Consider the following 23,562-nt stretch of genomic DNA (forward strand, 5'->3'; position numbering starts at 1 on the left):
GATGGAGGCAGGGAGCAAGTAAATTATTATAGAAACATGATAGTGGTGAAGCAAAAGAATATGTAGGCAACCGTTAAACATAAACATAAAATAGTGTATTAAAAACAGTCAATAACAATTTGCTAATGCCTGGAGTAGAACCCTTGAAATTATGCAGACATTATTCTATATATCTGAGCATTATCTCATCGCACCACAAAGGAACTCTTACATTACACATTTTAAAATCACACAGTTGAAGGACAGTGACAACTTACTGAAGCATAAGGCATGAACATAGGGAAAGAGATATATGGAGAGAAAAATAGCATTTAGAACCATCTCTATTGTGTGTTCTCTTAGGTTTTTCTTCATTACTAATCTGGCATGCTCTGTACAATAAAGTGTTTGCTATAGTGAGCAAGAAGGTGTTCATAGGTTCATGGGTTCATATGTATATACTAGGCTAATGATCACCATGGCATTTATAAGCCTAGCCATGCAACCCAGCCCAATTGTGTCCCTGTGTATCATGGGTGGTTACTAGGAGGATGTATCTTAGTTCAGATGGGGAGCCTGTTCCAGTGCATGGGGATCCTCTGAGACATATAGTTGTCTCACCAACATGACTTATTTATGTCACAAATAAATTTTAAATCCTTGGATCTAGTGGTTCTGATGCTCTACATTTTGTGGATATGCAAAAATGTCCATTAGAGCTGGATCTGAGGATGCCTTGTTAACCAGGTATAAATCACCTGTTAGTAACATGTAGGAGGCTGAATACCAGGATAGGCTTTAAGGTGATCTGTATAGGACAATAGGTTCATAGGTTCATAGGTTCATACTAGGCTATCTGCCCTAGGGCATTTATAAGCCTAGCCAGAGTGTGTTTGGCTTTCGCCACCCATTTTAAAATAATTTTGCTATGCCCTTTTTTGATGTTAGTATACTGTGCCTCTGTCTAACAGTGACACAGAAGTGATACCCGGGATAAACCTACAATCTCCCATCCACTCATCAAGATTCCTCTTGAAGAAAGTCAATGAGGGACTCTGCCTAACCTGGACTGGGATTTTATTCCAGAGTGAAGGGAGCCTCTGGGTTATGAATCTGTCCCTCCAGCATGTCCTATTTATTTCAGTGCTGAGGTTCAAATCTCTCGAGCGCGTAGCTCGATGGGATTTGGATTTTCTGAGGTGCAGCATGTCCATTAATTGTGGGTTAGACATGGCTTTATACGTCAGGCACAGATCGCCTCTGAGCAGGTGGTATGCCACTGAGTAGAGCTGGAGTTTCTTTAACCGGGCAGCATATGGCATCTGTTTGAGCCCTTTGATCCTCTTGGTGAGGTACTTTTGAGGTCTTTCCAGTTGCTGCAGGTGTCTGGTAAGGTACATCCCAAAAGGGGCATTGTACTCAATTATGGGCCTGATGTGGTATGAGTAAAGAGGCATGATGACCTCCCCTGATCTAGATGTGAATCCTTTCATGATTAGGTGGGCTATACAAAATGTTTTTCTAACCACTTTGGCCATGTGGTTGTCAAATGAGAGATTGCTATCAACTTGGGTCCCCAGGTCCCTAATTACTTCTTCTGTACTTAATGGATTACCACCTATGTGGTAATTTGTGGGTACTTTGTTTTTGCCAAAGGAGATGACTATACACTTTTTGGCGTTTAGCTTGAGGCCATGGCTCTGGCACCAGTTGTCTGTTTCTATGAGGCCCTTTTGGAGGATGCTTGTGTCGGCTGGAGTGTCGATTATGGCACCCAGTTTGCAGTCATCTGCAAACTTGGTCAGCCACAGTCCTTCCGTGTTGGCCTGTACCTCCGAGAAATATATACCGAACAAGAGAGGATTTAGGACTGAGCCTTGTGGGACGCCACTTGTAACTGGTTTGGAGTCTGACATGGCTCCAGCAATTCTAACCATATGGGTTCTGTCCTTGAGCCAGTTTGCAACCCATATAGTGACATAGGGGTTTATATTTAAGCTGGTGAGCTTATCTATAATGCCTGAGTGGGGTATTGTATCAAAGGCTTTTGCGAGGTCCAGATAGGCTGTGTGGACCACCTTCCCCTCGTCAATGGCCTTAGTGACTGTTTCAAAGAAATCAACCAGGTTTAAGTGGCAGGATCTACCCTTAACAAAGCCAAACTGGGTAGGATCCAGTGTCTGTAGGTCCCCAATATCTTTATTTATGAGGTCCATGATGATCCTTTCCATAGCTTTGCAGACCAAGCTAGTCAGGCTTATGGGGCGATAGTTTCCAGGATCCGTTGAGGCACCACCTTTGTGGAGAGGGACCACCGTTGCTGTACGCCACTCTTTGGGTACATATCCTGTAGTAAGGCTGAGATTGAACAGTAGTTTTATGTTTGGGTTTAGCTCTTCTTGGAGTTCATGTAGGACGCAGCCCAGGACACCGTCTGGTCCCATTGATGCTGTGTTTTTTGCTTTGGAGAGGGTAGCTCTTACCTGAGCATCTGAGATGTCAGGGGGGCAGCACTCTGCTGGGATAGATATTTGCCCTTTTGGTGGGGAGGGGGGGGAGAAGTTTGTGCTGAACCTTTCAGCTAGGATGTTGGCAATGTCTGTGGGTTCGGTGTATTTTTTGTCATTTTGGACTAATTCTGAGCATATCTGGGAATTCCTACCCAGGTTCCTAACATAACTAAAGAAAGCCTTGTGATTATCCTTAGTGTCCTGTGCAATTTTTCTCTCAAAGCTGGCCTTAGACGATTTTATGAGTGCCCGTAGTTTTTTTGCTAATACTGATCAGAGATGCCGTCCCTTTTTGGGATTTTGCTCTATCATGTAGTAGCTTCCTCCTTCTATTGTATAGTTTGTTTATGGCTGGGGTCCACCAGACAGGACGTCTGCCTTTGGAGGATTGGGACTTGGTTTTATTTGGGATTGCATGATCCATGCATTCCTGAAGGTGTTCATAGAATGCGTTTATAAAGGATTCTGTGGTCTGGGCCATATTTTCCACAGGCCCGGGGGCTTTGAAGGATTCCACCTTGGTTTTGAGGAGTGTGAAATTTGCATTAGAGAAGTTTTTCACTGTGGTTTTCAGGGCAGGGGGTGGAGTTGGGATGTTAATATCCAGTGAGATTAGTTTATGGTCTGATCTTACCAATGAGGGATACACTTCTGGTCTGGAGCATAGAGTCCCCATGTTGGTGATGATCAGGTCCAGTATGTTTTCCCCTCTTGTGGGAGTGGTAACAAGTTGTTCCATAGCATTTGAGTTTATAAATTCTAGGAACCTTTGGGCTAGGGTGTTGGAGCTAGAGTAATGCTCCCAGTCTATGTTTGGGTAGTTGAAGTCGCCCAATATAATGGTGTTTGGAGAGACCTTCATATTTTCCAGTGTTCTCAGGAAGGCCGAGTGGGGTTCCTGGGTTTGGGAGGGTGGTATGTAGCAGGTTATAAACTGGAAGGCAGTTTTACCCACTGTTAGTTGCACATGGATAGTCTCTGATGCTTCGTGCTGTGCCACCAACCTGGAGGTGTGGGTATCTTTGACGAATATTGATACTCCCCCTCCTTTTGAGGTTCGGTCCAAGTTTTGGGGCCAAAAAGCATGGTATGAGGTATAACCTGGTAGCGCTGGGGTGTTCTCGGGAGCCTTGAACCAGGTTTCTGTTACTGCACAGATATCGATGTTCTCCATGCTAAGGAGAGTTTCGAGTGCGTGCATCTTGAGGTTTAGACTTCTGGCGTTGAGTAGCATTACTCTTAGTTTCTTATCCCTTGTGATACCTATGGAGGTGGGTTTGTCTTTTGAGCCTTGCCTAAAAAGGCACTATGGGGTAGCAAGAGCCTTTGCCAATAACCGAAAGCCCAGGGGTGACAGGTGCAAGCCGCATCTAGCGAAGCATCGTGGCTTGTCGAGCATGTCATCCCAGGCTGACAGGCATTGGATCCCCTTTGAATGACACCAATACTTAAGCCAATTGTTGAAATTGATCATCTTGTCTTCATATTGTGGCATCATTCTTGGTGAGGGTAAGATGCTACTCAAGGTCAGGGTCATACCGGCCTGGGCTACATGCTCAGAGAGCTCCTCTATGTCTCTTTTCATGTAGTCCAGGGAGGTACATCTCAGGTCATTCACACCAGCATGGACAATGACTGAGTCATATTTGTTCTTGCCTTGGAGTGACCTGAGTGCTTGTGTTATGTGGCAGATCCTAGCGCCCGACAGGCAACTCACCGTGACCTTCTCCTTGTTCAGCCTGGTGAGTGGGACGTCAGTGTGCCTGACGATAGAGTCACCTATTACAAGTGTATCAGATGTGTTGTTTAGCCTTAAGGGCTGTGACTGTTCGGCACACTGGCTTTGTGAGCTATGTGTTGTACGTGTTTTGTTTTGGGGTAGCGGTTGCTTGGGTGTCTGCTTTGGAGGTCTCTGCTGCTTAGGCAGATTTTTATTTAGAGCATCCGAGTATGTTTTTGTGTGTTTATGTGTTTGGTTTGCTGTCGTGGTAGGTCTATGTGAGACTGGAATTGTAGTGAGTGTGGTTTCCTTCTCCTCCTGACTGGTTACGCCAGTACTGAGTTGAGAGAGCTTAGCCTCCAGTATGGCTATATGGTTGCATCTCTCACATGTGTTGGAATTTGTTGGGAGGAGGAGAGGGTTGTCTGTGTACATGAGGCAGTTGTAACATTGCCTCAAGATTCCCAGATTCACCAGCTGGACTGGAGAGGAGATTGACAACTGACCTTTGGACATGCTAGAATAGTATTGGGAATTCCTTTATAATTGGAAAAAAAAAGGGCTAATGGGGAACAAGGTACTCAAGGGGAGTTTGTGAGGGTGTAATGCTTTTAATTTTTTAGTGCTGACTTATATAATTGCTTTAGTGGGCAAGTGCCAGGTAACTTAAATGCAATGTGTTACAGGTAACTTAAATGCAAAAATGACAAACAGTAACTTTCTTTCAAGTGAAACAAGGAAATAAGTACAGTAAGCAATGCAGATATCACTAGGGATCCACAGAAGCGCTGAAAAGCTGCGTTTTAGGTGGAATTAGCGTTTCAGGGAAATGACAAGCAAACAAACAACATGAATACAAACAAAGCTAGATTCAGCAGGCCTGGATCTAGTCTATGCTACAGCAAACAAGGTGTACCAATTTCAGTAAGAAACAGTTCAAATATGCAGGCACTATAAGCCTTTAACCAGAAATTCCCAGCTCAGAAGGGCAGAGTCCAGCCTCTCCTCCCACAAGAGTGCAGACCACGAACCTTCTTAATGTAAAATAACTGGCCTGAAGCCCAAGTGCTTAAACCAGAACTAATATACTTTTAGAATAACAGACACTGAGCCCTCAGTCAGCAGTTCCCAACTTAGAAGGATGTAAGCTACCTGTCCTGCCACCACAGTGCAGGCCACAAACCTTCCTAATGTAAAACAACTGGTCTGAAGCCCAAGTGCTTAATCCAAAAGACTTAGAATGATAGCTACACTTTAATCAAGTTACTACCAAGCAGTAATAAATACAACTGAATACTTTAAAGAATGCCTGAATTAGTGCTCAAGTTATACAAACAAAGCTAGATTCAGCAGGCCTGGATCTAGTCTATGCTACAGCAAACAAGGTGTACCAATTTCAGTAAGAAGCAGTTTAAATATGCAGGCACTATAAGCCTTTAACCAGAAATTCCCAGCTAGAAGGGCAGAGTCCAGCCTCTCCTCCCACAAGAGTGTAGAACCACGAACCCTTTTAATGTAAAATAACTGGCCTGAAGCCCAAGTGCTTAAACTAAAAGGCTTAGAATGAGTTACACCAAGCAGTAATAAATACAATTGAGTACTTTTAAGATGATGCAAAAGCAAAATAAAGTAGGAAGAAACACAAATACAGTAAAAGCAGATTGTTTTTTTTTTTTTTTTGAGTGAGCAAATGAGATGGGCCCAGGAGTTACAGGACAGAAACAAGTACAAATGCAGGCCTTCAAATCAGAAAGTTGAGAGAGATGGAAGACCACCCAAATGGCCAATAACTACAAATTCTGGGCCAGAACCTCTCCTTATGTGATAGACAGGTTACCTAGTGCTTACCACTCCCACTGATAAGCTAGAAGGCTTCCCTCCAACACAGAAAGGCTTGGGGGCTCAGAAGCTTACAAATAGTCCTGGATACAGCAAATCTGTATCTGGAACACTAATTACAGGAAAGGTAGGAAACAGGCTTACAATTTGTTTTTTTCAGAAAAGTAGCAAAAACAGTAGTAAAAACAATTCACATGCAGTGCAAGCTGGCACACTTGAGTATGTAGCAATATTAGTCCACACACAGTTTGAAAAAATGTAATTAAATTAAAAAGGACTAAAAGCAAGTGCAGAAAGGGTTTATTAGGTAGAATGCGGTAAAGAGATAGGACTGGGGGAGTGTCCTAGATCAAATCTACAGTGGGGCGGGCACTGCAAAAGCCACCAAATTTAAACTACAACCAAGAACAGAGGGGGTGGGGAAACCAGTTTCAACAGAGATGTGAGGAATCAGAGTGCAAATTATAAAACCAAAAATATATACTGATCTCTGTATATTTGCAGAACAGTAAGACAACAGATATCTAAGCAACAATTTAGCTCTATAATACAGAATAATACAGAAAAATATACTCAGCTCTATATATTTGCAGATAGTCTTGTAAGGCTGTCTCTCAACACACAGGTTCCACTTTAAAATGTTAAAAGAGGCAAAAGCAAAATAAGGTAATAAAGTAGGAAGAAGCACAAATACAGTAAGGCAGATGAAGTGCAAAAAAAATTTTTTTTTTTTTTGAGATGGAGGAAACAGAGCAGATTAAGATACTATAGGGGAATGCCCTTCCCAAGTGTTCTCTCTGTACACTGCAGAGGAGATGGGACTGGTAAGAGTATCCAAAATCAAAATATGATCTCACTGTACTCAGTTGAGTGAGTGAATGAGATGGGTCCAGGAGGAGCGTGCAAAAAGAGATTTACAGCAGGGGCGGGCAATTCCAAAGCCACCCAAGATTAACACCACAACAACAAACAGGGAGGGGGGTGGGGAACTACTGCAGAGATTCAGAGACACACACAATATTTACTGAATGCAAGACACACAATATTTACTCACTCAAATCTTAAATAAGTGCAGAAAATATACTTAAATCAGCTTATGTCCAGTTGATGTATGCAGAGAAGTCTCAGTAGCCAGCAACTTGATTTAAAATGATTACTAGAAATGTAACCAACACAGATTTTAATGCTAGCAGAAACCCCCAAGCTATTTAACACTTAACAAGGGAATTTCACAGCAGTCTAACAACTACTGCAGAGATTCAGAGACACACACAATATTTACTGATTGCAAGACACACAATATTTACTCACTCAAATCTTAAATAAGTGCAGAAAATATACTTAAATCAGCTTATGTCCAGTTGATGTATGCAGAGAAGTCTCAGTAGCCAGCAACTCGATTTAAAATGATTACTAGAAATGTAACCAACACAGATTTTAATGCTAGCAGAAACCTCCAATGTGATTATTTCTTGGATTCCCCTGGTAAGGAAACTTTGTGGGCATTCTAACTGTTGCTTATGTCTGGTTAGGTACATGATGATGGAGGTATTATACAAAATGATGAATCTGATAAGGAAAAAGTGGTACTATGACTTTCTTGGACGTGGATGCCTTGCCCTTACTTATAAGTTGGGCTATATAAAATGATTTTCTCACTACCTCGGCCACATGTTGATCAAAGGTTAGATTACTGTCTGCTTATGTTCCTAGTTCCCTAACCACAGATCAACTCTTAGGGGGTGTTGATGAAGTAATTAGCCTGGGTGGCAGTTTTCCCAAAAGGCACTATAATGTACATCAAAGAGGACTGACTGTGAAACCTTAATTGTCCTTACAGTTAGGCTAATCATTCACCTTTGTAAGCCATTAGCAGGTAAGATTTATCAATGTTTGTCCTTGTACTGCTGGGGCACCTGCACACAATCATATAGGTCATTATACCATGTTTACTGCTCTGCATTTAATGCAAACTGTGGAATTCATGAATGCTAATTAGTTCACATCTTATTTGCATACTCACAGTGGTTAGAGGACTGAATCTGCACGATAGAAAGGTAATAGTGTAGGTAAGAAACGTGTATCCTAGTAGGGGAGATGGTTTGGTTCCAGAGAGCTCTATACTGCAATTTGTTTTAAAAACATGTTTCTTTTTAACTCATTCCCTCCAGTACAGCTCTTTTGAGTGTGTACCTTTAACTCTCATTGGGTGTGGCTTGAGCCTTTAAAAAAATGAAGCTATCAGCTTGCAATTCTAACAAATACTCACTGACAGAGATCAAATATCAATACAATTGTGTTTGCCATCATGTATGCTTCAAGATAAAATGTTCTGATACCTTGTATGTAGCATGGTTTTGGAATTATTAATGCAAATATGAACAAGTAATATTTGATGCCTAGAGGTGCAGTAGGAGGTAACTGCAGTAATACCTGGAGATGCACTCAGCTGTAATGAGTTAGCAAATGTCTTGCAGCAAAGGTAGATTGATCTTTTTTTACATCTTGCTGTATTTTAACATTACTGATGGATAGCATTTCACAACAAAGGTATTGCTTTACTGTCTGCATTATTCTCAGTAGTTGTTGCCATAGCCACATATATTGGTTATTTCTTGATGCTTAAAAATGTTTCTAAATAATGCTACCTGACATTTACTGGGAAGTCTAATCTCGCAAGATTACCACTTAGTACAAAATGCTGCAGTATTACTTATTAACAAGGTCATGTTTTTTTCATTATTAGCACACAAAAATTATGTTAAGTCTGTGACGTATACCTAGCTGGCCTCTACTGAAGTGGATATCACACAAAATTCTTATCTATTTTTCCTTAAAAGGTGTACATTATTTTGTTGATGCTACAGTTGTACTACAGATTACAGAAATGTTTGTCCTGTTGGCAATTTTTTTTATCAGTTCCATTCTTTATTTTGCTTGTTTTGGGCGGGACCTTTATTAAGGTATGTGTACTTATATGGAGCCTTACTTTTTCATGTATTTTGTGTATGATTGATGAATGCATTTGTACATATTTTTGTTTTGGTTTAATTATATACTTTTTTATTTTATGTTTCCCCTCATACAGGGCTATGGTGCCCATTACATCTGCACTCCGTAAACCACCATACACTGATGCTGAGAATGGTGTGATCATTCAGGCACTATATCACTATAAGACATTCCTCTTACAGAGAGGCAGAGGTGACAGGTCTTCCCATGACTGTATCTGGGAGTAGGTGGTCAACAATGTTAATGCAGTCAAAGGCCATAGATGTACATATTCCAAAATAAGACATAGGGCCGGTGATATGATCACAGTGGCCAGACATCCATGTTTCATCTCACTTTTTATATCTAGGCAGATCTGGTTCTTGTTTTTTGCAGAATTATCTGCACATGGTAAGCACACATAATGTACTCTCATTTATGTACAAAAGGTAAATGTATGTATAACTGAAAGTTTGTTTTCATTGTATTAGTGTATCTTAATTTTTCATATACATTTTGCATAACATAGGTTAGATCATTGTTTAGTCTAGTTCTCTCTTTCTTGTGTTGATTACTTGATTTCATAGATGATCCCTCCAGTGGCACTGTGGAACTCCTACCTCCTGATGTCAGAGTATCAATAGCCTTTGATGATGATGCCGATAATGAAGAAGCAGTCTGGGGATGCAGAGGTAACACTGAGGTTATGCCTCTAACATCTCCTGCACCTATTTCAGGCACAATGAGTATGCCTATGCATACACATGCCACTGACACTTCAGACATAGATCAGGTTGAGGATGATACAGTTGATCAGGGTAATGTGGTTACTCCAGTTGTAGAACTGGTTGATTCTCCCCTATAGCCATTATGAGGGCAAAGTGCCACACATGTGGTTAGTAGAAGTGCTTAGAGGAGGCCTGCTTTTCACCCTCCTCCTGATTTTGGTGTGAAAGTAGGTATCACAAGACATATGTGTAGGGCCAATACAGAGGAAAATGCATGTTCCACAAGGGCCTCAGAAGAGATAGGGTGAGTACTAAACATTGTGCACTCTGCTGGAGAGATGGGTATCTATCCCAGAGACTACCCCATCTATGAAACAAGCTTCCCACCCATGTGAAGCAGAGTCCCTCCCTAACCCAATTCAAGCACAACTTGGACAATTGGATTGGAGACCAGTAATTCATCCCTGGTTTGGCACCTATGTCTCTAATGGACACAGGTAACCTGTAAATGGTTAATCTCCCCCCCCCCACACACACACACACACACACACACACACACACATGCACACACACACACACACACACACACACACACACTCACACTACTTATCTAAGCACTGCTGTTGACTGCTATACATATTTTGCTACTGGCTCTGCAAATTGGGTACTTGAAGAGAAATTTTTTTACTTACACACATTTACTTCAATGGTGTCAGGTTTGCTCTCCTATCCCCCCACCCCACCCTGTGCAAGTAATGACGGCTATGCCCTGCCCTTTGTACATTTCATTCTGACTTTGGGTTGCATATATGTCCGATGTACAGAGTGAATACCTAATGCTTGCTTACTCAGAAACTTCCTTTAATGCAAATGTATTGCAGAATAAATATTTTTACTCATCATTCATAATCAGTTTTGTTTGCTTCTGTAAATGTTGACTCTCACTCTATTTCTGTTAGTATTCTTAGTAATGCAGCAAATGATATGATAGGGCATGCTGGAAGCATGGTGAGGCAGAACTCAATTTTTCATACCAGTACTGGGGTGGGGGGCCCCTCCAAAAAAAATTCCCATTAACACAAGTTGAGGAATACCTGCTATCCATCCATAGAGATGGTGACACAGAAGATGATGGCATTGGAATAATCAGAGGTGGTGTGGACAATGGTTATTATCAATGTCTGCAGAAGCCACACTCATCTGCTCAGGAAGCTTGGTTTAAAATAAGTAAGATATATTTATATAGAAAAGTGAATGCTGGCAATGAATGATTACATTAAATATCTGGCAATTACCATTAATAGGTGAACCTTCTACATCTACACAGAATGGCAATGAAGGCATTGTGCACCTCTTTAAAAAGCATACAGTACTGTATGCTACTTCATTAGTAATGTTTTCAAATAATTTTTCTAAGGTCATCAGCAAAAACAAACATTTCCACTATACCAATACATTTGGAGGACATCAGCAGCAGAATGGCTGTTGAAGAAGATGCTAGTGATAACATATTTATATTTATGAGTCAGCCAGAGGAAAGTAGTATGCAGTCCTCATGTTTAATGGGAGGAACCCACACCCAACAGCATGTTAGCAACTTTTCAGGAAGTGACAGTACATCACAGGGTGAAGCAAATGCTGACATTACACTCAAGCTTGTACAGGGAGAAATACATGCACTTCTACACCAGTATCTCCAAACAATGACAAACTCTTTCAAGATGATGGCAGACATTCGGAGGTAACAGTATTCAAAGTGACACCTTTACAAAGGGGAGCCAGATGCAGGAATTTGTTGCAGCTATCCCAGGAAACAGAGAAATCATTGGCTAACCAGCAGTAAATGTGCGGTGACATTGTTAGGGCTCAGAGCACTGTCACAGAAAGTCAGCTGGAAATGGTCAGAGTCTTCCAATGTATGCATGAGGATTTCCAGCACTACTTGGAAATTATGAAAACAATAAGAAATGGTACCAGTAATGCACACCACCAACTAGGGCTAAATATTTAATTAATCAAGCAAAATATTGAGCACTTTCGTCTCGTAACAAATGAGACTTCATCAGAATACATTTACTGTAAAGTTAAAACAATTTAAATATCACAAACAATTGATGATGGAACCATCACATGACTAAACAAGCAATTAAAGAATATTAAATTTTAAAGCAACAAAGTCAGAATCAAGAAAGAAAATAACATTGTGAATAAAAACATTCATTATATGTTCTAACCAGCATCAATAAAATACTGTAGCAGCATAATACGAGTACCCTAATAATCATAATGGAATACACGCATTTAGGTGAACGGATGTTGTCCGATGTCCTAAATATCGAAGGCAGTGACCCCAGTTCGCAGATCATCACATTTTCAGATGTCGAACCCGGAAATACCGAACACGGGCCAGGCTAATATTCCCCCCCTCGACCCATGGTAGCGCTTGTTGTGGTGGTTGTGCGTCCGGGAATTTTGAATTCGGCGTTGTGAACGACATTCTGAGCGTTCACTCCTGCGAGTTTAGACATTTAAGTTCAGAGTATGTGACGGTCGGAGATGTTGTCTTTGACCATATGCATGTATTTCATTATAATGATATAAAATACACTATATGTCATTTGCTCTATCCTGTAAAAAAGGTACAATGGAAATAGAGTCATTAAAACCTGGAGGAAACATGGCAGCCAACTTGAACTGCCATTCCATTTCTTTTTTCTTTAACTTATTCTTCCAATTTCCACCTCTAGGTTCTAATTTAATCACCTCCAATATACCAAATGTAAATTTATCAATTTATCAAAATTATGACAAACTTGTACATGTCTATATAATGCATTACTGAGTTTTTTATTTTTACCTATGAACCTATGAACCTATAAAAATCATTGAGATGTTGATAAATCCTATTCTTCAAGGGGCATTCCGTTTTGACCACATAAAAATGTGAACATGATACACATATAGCTAAATATACTACTCTGCTTGTCAAACAATTACCTTTCTGAAACATAACTTGACTATGCAATTTATTATTCAGGGTGACAATTCTTTCCTTATTAATACATGGACACTGACTACACATTCCACAGGGTTTTGTGCCTGGAAGTGATAACTGTTAATCTATAATTAGCCCCTGTGCTATTTACAAACTTTGGTGTTGTACCCACTTTACTCAAGAGTTCATGGTTTATCCTATAGATATAGTGTCCGCCTCTATTTCTACACCACTTAAGACTTACCAGACTCAAAAGTAAGAGGATAGGGCACTGTTCAGACATGAGGGGGCGGATCACATAGAACTATAAGTGCTTGTCAAGAAAGTTCTGTAGCTAGTTGGGTGGGATTAAGAATATCAGTTTTCATGCAGCACACATTAGCATTTATCTTCACATACGAGAACCTGTCATTCGTGGCCCCGATCGCATTCTGGTAGCACTGTTAGAATAGCATCTACAGGATCACCTGCATTAAGTAGGTCAAAACATTGGACCAACTCAACATCCAGCTCACATGACAGCCCCCCTTCAAAATCACTTTCACCATTACCTAGCCTATCTTTTGGAGATGTATATAACACATTTAAGCTTGACCTACTATGATTCAAGTGTGATATTTCTGTTACTTACAATTTCACCTTCTCAAACACAGGTCAATGTTTAACTCCAAAGAGAATAAGTTATTTACAAAAAAAAAAAAAAAGTGGTGGCATGCTTAGGATACTTTGCAACCTTATGCATGTCATTCTTTCAGTGGTACTGCTTAGAACTTCAGGTAACTGTGGAAAGAAATCTGTATGATACAACATAAGCTTGCACTCATTAACACCAATACATTATTCATTGCCATTCTTGCAGCTGCCATTTACCTACAACATCAAAGTAGTAATGCACGTTTTCAAGAAAACAGATTAATAAGAAAATTACAGATTCAAATGAGTTTCCCACTATCTGTTATCTAAACAAATACTGCTGCCACTTCACCCTCACCATGTATAAATTATGACATTTTTTGTCTCTGAAGTTACAGATTATTGTGTATGATAAAATAAAATAATCTGATGTGTAGCACCTCAACAGACAAAATTGTGCAAATTGAGAAAACATTGTATAATATATATATATGATATGTTTCCATTCAAATGCAAGACATGAACTCATTTTACGTACTGAATTGCATTTGTGGTTTAGAGGTGAGCATAGCCGCCTTCCCAGCAATTGACCTGAGTTCAGTTCCTGGCTAGTGAAAGAAGTGTATACATGTCTATGTCTTATAAGACCTATTATTGAATATAATACATTTTGGCAAGTATTTGTCCAAACATATCACACAGCTTGAGAGACATCAGAGATTCATAACTAAAAGATTGGTGGCCTCAATAATCTTAGTTATTATCTAGTTAGAATTTTCATGCATTTTCCCCCTCAAACACCAATTTTACTGCAACTATTGTTACCTGCATTTTTTTCTAACTCATTTATTAATCTGTAAGATCTGGAATCTTTGCAATTTTGTAATTTTTGTAATTTTCAATATTTGTATTTTCTGGAGCTTTTCTCCCCAGGATTCCACTGAAAACTGGTTCCACGTGGCCCAATGGACCATCCCCGTAAACAAACTGTAAATAAATAAATACATAAATTATCAGTAGAGACCGACAGCCCTTTCTCTGTTCTCCATCCTTTACAGACTCCTCCATGGGGATCTATGTCTAGCTTTTCGTGCCATGAAAGATCCATCCCTATTTGATCTCCTATTCCTTCACAGAACTAATGGTGAATCAAATATTTGGTTAAAGGCACTAAACCTTCATCAGCAGATAAATAATACATATTGCATATGCTCTGCATTTCACCTTTCCAGCTCACTGGCTGCTGTGCGCTCCTGCCCTGGTGTGCTTACTCTGAAAGTTCTTAACTCTATCAATACTTTGAACATTGACCTGCCTCTCGCCCTACTGGTATCGGATGATTCCTGACCTTGCCTACAGTGACTGAAAGTCTGCCTGCCTCCCATATTTCCTCCTCACTCAAGGAACTGAAAAAAGTTCTTAACTCTATCAATACTTTGAACATTGACCTGCCTCTCGCCCTACTGGTATCGGATGATTCCTGGCCTTGCCTACAGTGACTGAAAGTCTGCCTGCCTCCCATATTTCCTCCTCACTCAAGGAACTGAAAAAAGTTCTTAACTCTATCAATACTTTGAACATTGACCTGCCTCTCGCCCTACTGGTATCGGATGATTCCTGGCCTTGCCTACAGTGACTGAAAGTCTGCCTGCCTCCCATATTTCCTCCTCACTCAAGGAACTGAAAAAAGTTCTTAACTCTATCAATACTTTGAACATTGACCTGCCTCTCGCCCTACTGGTATCGGATGATTCCTGGCCTTGCCTACAGTGACTGAAAGTCTGCCTGCCTCCCATATTTCCTCCTCACTCAAGGAACTGAAAGTAGGTAGCGGGCTTTGCATTGTTGATTCAATAAGCCACTGCTAAAGTCTACCTACTGAGTCCAATAATTTGCCTGTGCTTGTGTGCCTAGCAGCCAGTACCTCTCCTCCTCTGATCCTCTACCACCCCTCCACTCTCACCATTACACTATTCCTCCTTTTCCTTGCCACCTTTCCCTGTCCCTTTTCTGCTTTTCCCTTCTCTCCCTCATTTACCTGCCCTGGTCACTAGGTGGCGCCTCCTCACTCTCTTATTTCCTCGCTACTTCCTATGCCCCAGATTAGCATTTAAAGTTTATGCTGGTTCTCCTATCTCCCTCAGCCTATATATTCTACCTTACAGTCTGCCTATCTCCTTGCCAATAGTGCTAGTACTGCTCCAGTATCTTGCCTGTCTTTCTCAGCTTCACTTTTCTCCTTCTGCATCTTTCTGACCTACACCTGCATACCATCTCCTATTCCACTGCTCTACTTGGGTTTCCTTTCCCATACACTTTCTGCTCCTGCCATACCTACCTGCATTTCTGATTGTCTCCTCTCTCCACCTCTGCTGTTTCTACCGCTCGTTAAGCCTCACGGGCTCACTCCGCTCCCTCCCTACCCCAATTCCCACCCACCCCCAGGGTCCTACCCTTATACCTCTCTTGCCACACCCCTATCCCATCTTTCCAATCCTTCTCCTTCCGCTCAAACTTCCTCCCACCCATGCACACACCCTTTAACACTACACACTCCCACTGTGCTCTACCTATTCTCCTCCTCCCTACATCTTGTTACTTAATCATCTCACTTTAAACCTTTATCCCTTCACTGTATTACTACTATCCCCTCTTCGCCTACTCCTTTTATACTTTCTTATCTATTGAACATTAGTATACCCCCTTCTACATCTTGCCCCCCATATCTTCCACATCCTTCTCTTACTTCTCACACTCATCTTACAATGGCTCCATACCTGCCAACCCAGATCTTACTCTCATTCTTACTGTTTACCACTCTATTCTCAGTCTATCTCCTGTCCTGTTATGAGAAATCACTTGATGCCCAAACTCTCCATCCTCACAAACACACCTCCGCATTTCTCAGTCCACTTATTCCATATCCTTTTACTTCTCCTATCCCCAACTATCATCTACCTAAATTCCACAGACCTAGACATCTCAACTATGTCATAACATCTGATAATAAAACCAAAATACTAACCTTACAAAGATACTATCTTAAAATCAAATGTAGCAATCCTACCCTTCAAGATGGTGACATCCATCCTAACCCTGGCCCTTCTCTCCCTCCCCTGGTGCCTATGCCTAAAACCAATAATAGCTTGTTAATAGGACATCTGAATACCCAAAGTTTAAACAACAAAGTACCATACCTTCATGCACTCCTTCACACACACCCATTTGATATTCTTTGCCTCTCAGAGACCTGGCTAAAACCTAGCACTAAAGACTCTGAGATTATTCCCCAAGGTTACAATATAGTAAGGCTCGACCGCCCCAAAAGAAAAGGTGGTGGTGTTGCAATTCTCTTTAGAAATCATCTAAATATCACTACCCTTCCAGCCTCTCCAACTCAAAATAGCAGGATAGAAGCCATCATCATCAAACTCCAATTAAACTCCAAAAAATCCCTTAATATCTTCTGTATGTACCTGCCTCCTGGTAACAATATACCAACCCTTGAAGATTATCTTAGTTACATATCAGCCACTTATCCTCAGGAAACTATCATACTAGGTGACCTGAACATAGATTGGAATAGTATTAATGAAGAAAACCCTTCATCTCATATCGACCTACATGGTTTCACCCAAACCATCACCTCAACTACTAGGCTCGATAAACATACCAAAAGAGAAAGCATTCTAGACTGGATACTTATAAACAGAGTAAAAAATAATTACAAATTAGGAACCTTGCCAGACGATATCAGTGACCACTCTCTAACTTTTATTACAAGAGAAAAAGCTGATTGGCTTAACCCCCACATTACTAGAAAAATACGTACCTCCAAACATTTTAATCTGGACCTATTTCAAACTGAACTTAGGGCATGTAACTGGAACCCCTTAAAAACTCTTCCTCTTGAAAATGCAGTACTACATTTTAACAAAACGTTCTTATCCATTCTTGACAAACATTCTCCTGAACGTATTATTAGAATGAAATCTAATACGGCCCCTTGGCTGTCTAATGAAACCAAAAAGCTCATTCTCACTAGAAATAAAATCTGGGCTAGATGGAGATCCCACAGAACTAACACTGATCTTCTAAACTTCCGACAGCTTAGAAATCTAACTAAAAAGGCAGTGATAACCGACAAAAAGAAATTTTATATCAAACTTCAACAAACTCATCTTAATAATTCAAAACTATTCTGGTCCTCAGTCAATAAACTCCTCTCCCCAGGAACTTCCAAAACACCTTCCCACTAAATGCAGACCCTGATACACCACAACAGACTGCAGATACCTTTAACTCTTTCTTCACAGAAACTATTCAAACTCTAGCTAAACAACTTAATGCCAACAACTTCTGTCCACCTAGTAACCAAACTAACTCCTCCTTTAAATTTTCACTACAACCTATCCCTACATCATACATTCACAAACTTCTTCTCAAACTAAAACCGTGTACCCCCTCTGCCGATAAGCTCCCATCTCTTTTTCTTCAAAAGGCTGCCAAGGTTATTGCTTATCCTATCTCTATTCTCATAAATAGGACAATCAAAGAAGGAATTATCCCTGAAATCTGGAAGGTCTCTCATATTATCCCATTACACAAAGGTGGACACTCAACTGACTATGCTAACTATAGGCCCATTGCTCTCCTCTCACCTTTGGCTAAGATCATGGAAAAATGTATCCACCTTCAACTTGTACAATATCTCTCTCATCACAACAGAATAGCAAACTGTCAACATGGCTTTAGACCACATCACAGTACCACCACTGCCCTGCTTTCTTTTGTAGATACTATTAATCAGAACCGCAACAACAACTTACTCTCTTCTGCCCTCTTCATTGACCTGTCCAAAGCATTCGATATGGTTAACCACCCCTTGTCACTTAATACTCTTGAATCCCTCTCATTCAATATCCCAGCCATTAAATGGTTTAAGTCTTACCTGACAAATAGAAAACAAGCAGTTCTCTGGGAAAACCACACCTCTTCTCTCTTGCCTGTTACCATTGGTGTGCCACAAGGCTCTATCCTTGGTCCACTTCTCTTCTCCCTTTTCATTAATGATCTTCAGACAATAATCCCTCAAGCAACCTGCATTCAATACGCTGACGACTCTACGCTTATCTGCTCAGCATCTTCTACCCCAGAACTTATCTCACTCACCCAAACTGTGTTCAATACCGTAGAAACATGGTTCTCTAGTCGTTTCCTCTTACTAAATGCGAAAAAAAACAAACTTCTTTTTACCCCCACATGCAGGACCTCTCCCTTACATTTCTCTATCTCTTCCAACAGCGCCACTATCATCTCCCCTGATACATCAACTAAATTGTTAGGTATTACAATTGACAATAATCTCTCATTTGACCTACACATTAACAACTCCATAAAACTAGTTAACAGAAAGATAGGATCCCTATATCGAATTAGACCTTTTCTTACACCCTCAACTAGAACAAGGATCGCTCACTCCCATCTTATCTCCACTCTTCTTTATGCTTCTCCTATCTTTACCAATCTCAAAAAAACAAGCCTTCACAAACTGGCAACCTGCTATAATAACATTGCCCGCTTTGCTACCGGTAACCCATATAAAACACATCATTGCCTAAACTTAAAACTTTTAGGCTGGCCTGAGTTTCAGAACTATCTAATAATCCATCAACTCTGCATTGCCCATAAAATCTGGTACCAACCTAATAATACCCCAATACTCTCACAACTCATAACCCCCTATAAAAATCTCAACTCTCTCCGCTCCTCCAGTAAACTTCTAATAAGTTCTATAAAATCAAATAATTATGCTGGTGACTCTCTATTTATCAATGCTGTAGGGACAAAATGGAATTTGTTACCTTCTAACATAACAAAGATTACTTCATTGCCTCTCTTCAAACAAAGTATTAAACTGCATTTCCAAAATCACTGGCTTTGTTCTTGTAGTAAACCTGATTAGCCTTTCACTATAACTAACTATATAAAACTATCTCTCTTACTCCTTGATACACTTCTCACTATTTGTCTTCTCTTCTCTCCCACTACTTCTCTACCTGTTATCTGTATTGTTTGCTATTTTCTACATTACTCCCTAACTTTTCCCTTACTCTCTTTTCACTCTACTTTTTTTTTACATACTTTCCTTTATTTACAATCTATTAAGCTTTTCTTTTTTCTGCCTTCTCTTTCTCAATTTGTACAATGTCATGTAGATAGTATTGTGTGTCATAGGAATTAACTCCTGTAGTAGTACCTTACATTGAAGGGTTTACTAGTATTTGTTTTTATTGCAAACCCTATTACTAACTCTAATATTATTATTATTACTGTTATTATTATCTTTAGTCTATTTTGTTTTGTTAGTTTTTCTGTATGTATCTCACTCTGTGTATCTCACTCTGTGGAGCTTTTCTCCCCGGGCCGCTACTGAAAATGGAAATTTCTCCAGCTAGACTAGCCCAGTCAACAAATGTAAAATAAATATTGGCATGATAGATTCATATCCCAACATATCCCTCACTTCTGGAATAAACTTCTACTACATGTCAAGCAAGTCATCAGCAACTTTAGTCAACCAAAGGTTCTCTACATTTGCCTTGATTTCAGAGAAGTATATTCTGAACAGGAGAGGTCCCAGTTCTGAGTCCTGTGGGACACCACTAGAAACAGGTCTCTTGGTGGAGGAGGATCCCCCACCCTAACTTCATGTGTCCCACCTGTTAGCCATTTGGCTATCCATTGGGTGACACAGGGATTTATGCCTAAATCTGTGAGTTTGTGCATAATACCTGTGTGAGGTATTGTGTCAAATGCCTTTGCAAGGTTGAGGTAGGAAGCATGCACTGTTTTGCCCTCATCCATGGCTTTAGCAACCATCTTGAAGACGTCTAACAGGTTTAATAGGAATGACCTGCCTTTGAAGAAGCCGAACTGGGATGGGTCTAGTGCTTTAAGACTTCTTATGTCGCTGTTTATTAGGTCCACAATAATTCTTTCCATGGCCTTGCATATTGGACTGTTCAAACTTATGGGTCTGTATTTACCTGGGTCTGTTGATGGTCACCATTTGTGTAGGATAATGACCACTGCAGTCCTCCATTTTCTAGGGGTGAAGTCTCTCTGAAGGCTGTGGCTGAATAGAGATCCTTGTGGTTCTGACAGGTTGTGTTTCAAACTATTTAGGAGGAATCCTGAGACATTTTCAGGACCCATTGATGCAGGCATTTTAGCCCTGGATAGTGCAGTGAAGACCTGTTCTGCAGTGATTGTTGGGGAAGAAATGGTAGGGGTATTTCTTGGGGGATAATTTGGGGTAATAGGAGGGTGAAATTGGCACTAAATGTATCATCCAGCAAATTTGCTATATCCTCCCATCCAGTAGAGGGAGTTCCCTTAACTACTAGTTCAGCACACTGTCAGGTGTTCCTCTTAAGGTTGCGTACATAACTGAAAATACCTTATGGTTACCCTTAGTCTGGAAAGCTATTTTTTGCCTCAAAGTTGGCTTTGGTGGACTTTATTAGTCACCTGACTTGCATTTTGAGACTGATTAGAAAGTTTTTTTGCCTTTTGGTTATAGCCCTTCCCATTTTTGGACAGGACATTCTTTCTTTTGTTGTACAATCTGTTTTTACATGGGGTCCACTAAGGGGGTTGTTTTTGGAGTTCATAATAAGTTTATTTTGGCTTGGTGCTGCTGTTTCTATGCAGTTATTTACATGCTTATAAAGGGATTTCATAAGCACTTTTGCATAGGCCACAGTGTTCTCTGAGTTTGGGGGGAGCCGGCAATTTAGCAATGCCTTTGCTTAATACAAAGTAGTTAGTCTTGGAAACAATCTTAGAAGTATTGAGGTTTTGCTGGGAGTTCAGGCTTTATATTTATTTCAAGGGTGACCACTTTGTGATCTGATCTGAGAAGTGAGGACATTACACTGGGAAGGGGGGTGAAACATTCCCTCATTTTTCTGAGTACCGGATCCAGGATATTTGCACCCCTAGTAGGTGTGCAGACTAGCTGTTCCAGGGTGCTTGCATTGACAAAATCCAAGAATTGTTGACCCTGCATGTTAGTTGTTGCGTATGTTTCCCAGTTCATGGTGGGATAGTTGAAATCACCCATGAATATTGTGTTGAGCTGAATGTTGAGTGACTCCAGTACACTCAAGTACATGGTATGGTTATCACAGAAGAGGACCTATAGCTAGCAAGGATTTGGTATGGGACTTTACCTAAAGTTAGTTGCACATGGAGTAGCTCAAGCATTTTCATATTGTTTGACCAGTCTTGAGGTGTGCTTACTTTTTATGTAAATTGATACACCTCCGGTTCTTGCTCTTTATTGTGTGGTAGCTATTCAAAATATGTGGAAGGCATTATAGTCTTGAACTGCCAGGGTGCCTTCCACGGCTTTAAAACCTGGTCTCAGTAACTGCACAGATGGCAGCACTCTCAAGGGTGAGGAGCACTGCCAGGAAGCGGAGATTCGTGTTGAGAATCCTAGCATTGTGCAGTAATAGTTTTAATTTATTTTTTGTAGAATTTACAATGTCAAAAGATTTATCAGGATGGCATTGCCTAAAAAAGGCATTGTAGGAATGGGTAATGTTTTGGCCAATATCCAAAAGCCTAGTGGAGACAGGTGCAGACCATGCCTGGCAAAACAGTGTAGTTTGTCAATCATGTCCTCTGAAACTGAAACATATTGGACTCCCTAAGAATGACACCAGCAACTATCTCCTTCTCTTTATATTGTGGTATCATCCTTGGAGATATACTTCTCAGCTGTACAGATTGTTGCAGAATGTCCAGATTTTTGCCTCATATTTTTCATTTATTTTTCATAAAATTGTGGTTTTCTGGCAAATGAGTGGCAAATCATTAAAGATTGAAGTTAGGAAATAATGAGACACATTTGAGTTTCAGACTTCATACCCTTCAGAAAATTCATGCTAATGCAAATCCTGTTTTTCTGTCAACTTTCTAAGTTTGTAAGAGCAACATTACAAATTGTCCCTATTTTTGGGCCTTTGTCCCACTTTTATTTGTGGCTTTGTCCAGATTTCTTGCTCTAAGAGGTTGTGAGGTATGCTTGGAGAAGGTAGAAGGCTGCTCAGTGCTAGGCTCAAAACTGCCTGGGACACATAATATGAAAGCCCTATCATATCTCTCTTCATATATTCCAGAAAGGTACATCTCAGGTCATTAATGCCCAAATGGACTATGTCAGAGCCATAATGGTGCTTGTGGTTCAATGACCTGAGTGCACGTGTGATCTGGCAGATCTTTGCCCCTGATAGACAACTGACCATGAATGTCTCCTTGCTCAGCCTGGTGAGTGGGGCATCAGTGTGTCTCATAACAGAGTCTCCAATGACCAGTATACTGAGTTGTGTGGTAGTTTGCCTTAAGGGCTTAGTTGTTTGTGTCCTGGGGTGTGTTGTCTTTCTTGAGTGTTTGGGAGCTTGCAATGGACAGCATCTGGGGGGCCTTTGAGGTTTGGGTAGATTGTATTTAAGAGCCTCATCATATGTGAGTTTATGTGCCTGATCCATAGCAGGTATAGTATGTGTGTTACTGGCAAACATTTCAGAGATAATCCATGGCTGTATGTGAGAGCTTTGCCTCTAAACACATAGTGTAATTAAATATCTTGCATACTGTGGTAGTCTGCCTAAGAATAAGGTGGCTGCCAGTAGACATGAGAGAATTGCTTCATTATCTCTGGATGCTCATTTCCACCAGGCTGGCTACAGAGACAGTAGGAAAGTGCATATCCATGGCTGTGTATTCTCTTTTTTGCGATTTACAAGGGGAGGTGTAAGGGGGAGGTTGTAACCAACTAAATTGGGAGGTGCTAGGCTTAGGGAGAAGTCTAGCATTGATCTAAAATAATACTGTTGGTGTAATGCTTCTCAGCAGACAAACTAGCTGCTCTACACTCAGCTAGATACTTGAGAAAATATCAGATGAAGTTTTATATGGAAAATTACAATTCTAGGTGCCTGCATCTATACAGGACACTGGAAACCACCACTACACAGCTCATCACAGATTACAGGAGACAAGCTAGATAGGTGTCCAGTCAGTTGTTGTTGTGTCTTTCGGCTTATCCCGGTTAGGGTCGCCACAGCGGAACTCCGGTCTGCTAATGTTTTGGTA

At 40.6% G+C, this 23,562-nt stretch overlaps 1 protein-coding gene across 1 annotated transcript in view; it reads left to right on the forward strand.

The window, feature by feature from the left end:
• Nucleotides 1-23,562, forward strand: part of NTSR2 (neurotensin receptor 2) — an 872,024-nt gene that overhangs the window by 751,697 nt on the left and 96,765 nt on the right. The gene's annotated exons all lie outside the window — the stretch shown is intronic.

The sequence above is a fragment of the Protopterus annectens genome, chromosome 1.part1 (assembly GCF_019279795.1).
Source record: "Protopterus annectens isolate FY-2018-M chromosome 1.part1, PAN1.0, whole genome shotgun sequence".
NCBI lineage: Eukaryota > Metazoa > Chordata > Ceratodontiformes > Protopteridae > Protopterus > Protopterus annectens.